We start from the raw sequence: 6,189 nt of genomic DNA on the forward strand, positions 1-6,189 counted from the left end.
AGTGGGTGGCTAAGTGCTGAAATTATCTACTGGAACTGTGGAATGTCCTTGTTTGGATTAATTAGATGCAGATATTGCCATTAAAAGTCTCTTATCGTGTTAGTCTTCCATTTTTCTTTGACAGACATTTATGAGAAAATAATTGTTCCTGTAACAATATCAACTTGCTCCCTCTGCCACTGATTTGGCTTTGCACTAATATTGTCAGACTCATGATAGAAGCAGAGGTCTGTTTTTTGTTTTTGTTTTTCTTTCATTTTCAACTTGTAGTCTTTAGCACCAACTGACACTAACTCAAGTTATATCACTTGAGGCCTCTTATCAGACCTCACACAGCTCCCTGCCACAAAAGGCTTTATACAGCTGTTTTCACACATATGTAGTAGCACTCCCCCAAGACGTGTCAGTAGGCTTTGATGTGTAAAATCAGTGGAATTCTACTTTACTGTCATGTAGTCTGGTGATGGACAGTTATGCTCCAAACAAAGCATCGCAGCATCTGAAACACACCGACCTCGACGGCATTCCAATGTCTGAACAGGAGGGGCTGTGTCTGACAATTTGTGCAACAATCTGATAGACAAAAAGATCCAACGATATTTTTTTTTTTATTCTTGACACAATTATTTCTGTCTCTTTATGTATGTATAAACAAGTCCTTCACCATGACTACTTTCTAAGAAAGACTGTCTGAAAATGTACGTTGTTATCCCCATATTTAAACAATTATGTCTGCATGTTCATTACAGACAGTTACAAACAATTTGGCTTCCCCTTATGGTCAGACAACACATACACAACACTCATACGAGCAAATTCCTTTCAAGCGTAACAATGCCTTAAACTGTTGCCTTACCACTTTAACACACTGTATCTCTTTAATATCTTCATGTGGTAAGATTTGCTCCATTATAAACTACTATAACTACTCTTTAAATTTTCTGTATTTATTGTCATATATTTTTTGTTCACTGCCTCTTTGCTTTTTGCTTTTTATATACACTAAACCAGTAAATACTGTTTCAATTTCTAATGTAATATTCTAAGAAAATATTCTAAAATATGTAATAAAACAAACAAAAACTGATGCATGCTATCATTTTAGGGCAGCAATCAATCAACTTGCAAAAGAGTCAAGTTAATTAATTTTACACTCAGAGTTAACATGTTATCAAAAGAGATCTTTCCATGTTTTTTTGAACAGTTTTCTTTAAATGACAGATGTCTCACAATGCCAGAGGAAACCAAACAGCAGCTACTATGTTGTACAATGGAATGTCAAGCTTCCACACCCCAGACAGCTCATAACAAAATTCATTTTCCCAGGAGTAATGTCAACAGGATGCTTTATCATAGATGCATCGTGTTTACAGTTTATGTGCTAAGAAATTTGTAGAATTCAGTGGAACCATTTTTTTTGTGCAGAGTGATGATTATCCTACTGACTCATTCCTAAAACTCATACTCATAAGGAATTTGCGGATATGACTCAGAATAGTTTGACTGTGTTCAGTAGCTAAGTTCAGTGTAATACTGAATCCTGAGTTGTGTGAGTCTTGTTGTTACTGGGGTCATTTCATTTTCACTAACAAAATACTCACGTTTATTTAACATTAAGAGAACATTATTCAGTCTAAGTTTAAGCACCTTCAAAAATCTGCCAAATCCGGATCCTATATTATTGTCAACATACTCCTCATGTACTAATTTTGACTCTTCAAGAGATTTGTTCAAACTGTAGCTTTCTAAACAGGGGGAATACCATTACATCATAGTCAAATACTTGAATTTTTCCCTCTAGAGGACTTGACAAGTGTGTGTGTCTAAAGCAACACTCCACTGTATTTCTTGGCACCAACAAATCTCAATGTAATTCCTTGACTCAACTTTGGCTGCGATCCAGGAAACATATGCAGCATATGGTAGACATGACGACGGAGCTGGGAACAGAGCTGAGGGGACGTGAGAGATGACACTTTCCAATAATCAGACCAGCACTGGTAAGAGCTAACTAAAACCTTGACGATTATGGCAAAATATCTAATTTGTCCACCATTAATTCACCGGGATTAAAAACATAATGTAGACTTTCTTCTATTTGGCACTGTATGAATGGCGAATGTTACTGATTTCTGCACATAATCTACAGTAGATTTATTTTGCTGAATTTACAGAGTTTACATGTTAAGTTTGACAGTTATTGTCCCTTTGGAAACATCAGCATGTGTGAATGCCTCTCTTGAAATGTAGCATAACCGCAAGCCTAGTGGCAACACTTTTCAAATATGCTTGCCAAGACACTTAGGAGAAAATGTCTTAATTTATCAGTATTACTGTAACACCATATATAGTATAGATGCTAACAATGCCACTGGTTGAGATCCATTTCCCACAGCGAGGTATGCAACAAAGATGAGAGATTTCATCATACAGTGTACAGGCGCCATTCAATACCTATGGTCCACCCAGACAGAGGTTTGCACTAATTTTACCTCATCAAACACAACCTCAGGACTTCTCAGTCCAAAAAAGACTTTTTTTTGGCCTTCTTCCAGATGGCTGGCTGCCTCCGGTGAGAATTCACAATGTAGAAAGTCACTGAGTGTTATGATAAATGCCACTCTGTTGTGGACTTTTCCTAAAGATTTTATTTGTAAGATAATCCAGCAGAACATTTACTTTCTTTGTAGGGTTTGATATTTTTTTTTTTTTTTTTGATCCAGTAGCTGGTTTGTTCCTCTGACCTTTACACCAGTTGTTCAGTTATTGAGTGTCATGCTGTATTACATTATAGCCTGGTTCAACAGCCTGTCTGTGAAACTCAAACCTAAACAATATCATCAACAACTGAATCTGTTCCAGGATTATTGGATGCCCCTTGGAACACCCAAGCTGCCTACTATAAGAGCATGCTTGGACTTTCTAGCAGTGTCTCTCCTAACTCTGTCTTAAATGGAGAATGCCTCCTTCTGTCCCTCAATTTACAGGCTGAAGAACTCTGTTATCAACTCTGTTAACATCAGTCTATACTGTTGCATAAACAAGATCAGTGTGTTGCTGAGATATAAATTCAGAGAATAATGTATTTTGTAAGATTGTTATGACGTATTATGTATGACTGGGGAAAGTGTCATGTGTAACTGTACAGTTAATCTTTATGACAACCTCTTAGACGGAATGGATGCAACCTGAATTTCAGTGTAAGCTGACAATGAAATCGTATTATATTGTAATACATGGTCATACAGTAGTGCATACAGGATTCCCCTCAGTTATACTATTTTACATCTACATATATAAAGAAGCAAATAGCTACACCAAATTCTTATGTATGTAGGCTTCTTATCAAGTAATACAACAGTCTACGTACTCCATCTATGGCAGTGACATGCTAGGTTAACTGTGAAGAAGTCCAAAATCACAGCGATTGAACTTACTTCATTGGAAAATATAAGCTGTATTGAGCTGTATTACTGACAACCTTAGCAAAACTTTGCCAACATAATGATATAACTCTAGTCAACAAACAACACCTCCAATGAAAAATACAGTATCACTATGATTTGATTTGACAAGACAGTTACAAAATACAGGAGTCAGAAGCTAGATGCTGAATAGGAACAGCTGGTAGTAATGTAGATTAAGTGAGAAAAAGTATGTGTGTGGTTTCATTAAATAAGATCAGCAGCTTAACCTTATGGAGCCACTGAAAGCCTGTGTATAAGACCACCCACTGATCTTTCTGAAGGCCACCTAGATGGTTCAGCCAAATCTTAGGGTACAAGAAGTTCCTCTGGCTCCTCTGGGGTCTTCATCTAAATCCTGCTATGATTCTAAATGGAGGAATGTTTTGATCTTTACTTGGCTCAGACAGGGATTTGATCAGTGATTGTAAAAGATAAAGGGGTTTACACCTGCCTCTTTGACTTTCTGTCTCCACCATTGGTCCCTCTCAGACAACATCCATCAAGAGCACAGAAAATGTGGGGAGGGCTGGAGCTGAGAGTGGATTAACATGGGATGAACTGACACTGGACAATGGACAACATGACACCTAGCAGAGAGCATCACTGATTGCACAAAGCTGCAATTTGACTATCTTAGTCCACTTGGTGCTTTGTGAATGGCACTGTACTGTAATATCCAGAGGGTGCAAGGGTGATTTTCAATACACATCATTACTTTAAATATTATATTCAATCAGATAATATATATTGAACCTCCAAAGATTTTACACATCAAAGTCTGTTTTAATGCCAAAGTTACATTTTAATAAGTGTAACTTTAACCAAATCAATCAATCAATCAATCAATCAAGCTATTAAAATCAACAAAACTGGAAGTACTGGGATATAAACATAACAACAATGCACATTTCAACAGGCATTTCAATAAAAACATCGACTATGTATCATCAGTTAAATGTTGTCAGTTACTGAGGATGAGCAAAGGGTCAGATCTAAAAGGGCCAAATTCAATTCATGAGCTATTTTTCAGAAAGAATATAAACTCTGTATTCAGAGTATGAACAGCCAACAGCCCCCATGCACATTAGACCTCCACCACACATATGAATCACAGCTTAACAGGAAGGATTCTGCATGGGCAGAGGGGAAGATTCTTGTGCAATATCTGCTTTTAAATGTCTTGGTCTTGGGGTTACCCTGTTCCCCTAACAGACCTGATGGGAGAGATAAAGACAGAAGTGGGGGGTAAGAGCAAGACAGAAAGAAATAGGAGGAGAGTGAGCAGGGAAAAGGGGAGGAAATGGATGAGTGAGTGTTGGAGAGAGAGAGAGAGAGAGAAAGAGAAGGACAAACAGGGACATGGAGGACTGTGGAAGAAGTGAGAATGTGAGAGGGTTAACACAATTTAAGAGAAACAGAGAGGGTGGGGGTCACTCAGGAAGGGAGAGGCTCTGTGTGTGTGTGTGTGTGTGTGTCTCACTGGTAGCAGGCAACAGATGTCAATGCAGGGGGTATGGCTTTCTCCAAATTGAACAGCCCCCCCAGGAACATTAGTTACTAACAGACCAAGAGGAGAGGCAGTGGGGGGCGAAAAGGATGAGAGGCGAGGAAAGTAGAGTATAGGATAGAGGTGAAAAGGAGAGGACAGGAAAGTAGAAGAAAGGGCAGATGAGATGTGAGGGAAATGTGAAGGTAGAGAGGAGGAGAAATGAGGAGAGAAAAGAAACCACAAGAAGGAGTGTCAAGGAGGAAGTGAAAGGATAGTAAAGAGAGGGGAAAGAAAGGAAACATTAAAACAGGAGAGAGAGAATGTGGCCTCAAATGTGGGGCAAAAGTCATAGTGTTAATCCAAAGGTCCTTGCAAGCAGAGGCATCTATTATGAGACTAAAAGCTTCTTCCATATAACCATGTCAAATTTAATTTAGATGATTTTTTTTGTTAAAAGAGTAAAACCCCAACAAATCTCAATAATCTTCAAACTTTGGGACCATTCATGATGCAAATCCATTTTTGTGCTTCACCAAAGCAAAAAGCCTAAAACATGATAAAAAAATGTTTTTGAGCAACAAGTCCTCCAACCTGAACCACCATCTAAGTAGTTTGTCCTTACCCTCTAATATGACCCTTATGAGCATCTTCTGTAGTGGCGCCCCTATGACTGCAACCTTTGTCATCATGGTAACAATAATAAACACATAGTAAAAGTCTTGTGATGATCATGGATAAAAGAGACAATGTTGACCATTGGTTTCCTGTGGGAAATTTTTTGTATTGTCAATCCATTCATCCTCCAAACTCCCTCATCCTAATGTCACTCTTTATACAATGTAGCCTGACTTCCTTTGCTCCCATCACAGTTACTATAGTCACTAGAGGTTGCCTAACAATAAAACAAAACTGTACTTGGCAAGCTGCAAATTGTCGGTACAGAACATATCAGTAAACTGTTCACAGACATTGCATTTAATTTGTTTTCCAACAATATTTACTCTTGCAATATAATATCTGTGCATATGTAGAAACTAAAACGTTATCAAACTTCTGTGAATGGTTCTTTGTCTCTATGTGTCAGAAATGCCTGTGATAGATTGGCGATCTGTCCAGGATGTACCCTGCCTTTCACCCAATGTCAGCTTTGATTGGCTCCAGCCCCCCCACGACCCTCTTGGATAAGCAGTATAGAAAATGGATGGATGGATTATCCCAACACATTAACCTGTC

At 38.2% G+C, this 6,189-nt stretch overlaps 1 long non-coding RNA gene across 1 annotated transcript; it reads left to right on the top strand.

The window, feature by feature from the left end:
- The first annotated feature begins 1,571 nt into the window (after positions 1 to 1,571).
- On the top strand, positions 1,572 to 5,277 carry LOC127143356 (uncharacterized). Its single transcript, XR_007814708.1, has 2 exons — positions 1,572 to 2,000; positions 3,957 to 5,277. It is a non-coding gene; the product is annotated as an uncharacterized LOC127143356 (long non-coding RNA).
- The last annotated feature ends 912 nt before the right edge of the window (positions 5,278 to 6,189 follow it).

The sequence above is a fragment of the Lates calcarifer genome, linkage group LG15 (genome assembly GCF_001640805.2).
Source record: "Lates calcarifer isolate ASB-BC8 linkage group LG15, TLL_Latcal_v3, whole genome shotgun sequence".
Taxonomy (NCBI): Eukaryota; Metazoa; Chordata; class Actinopteri; family Centropomidae; genus Lates; species Lates calcarifer.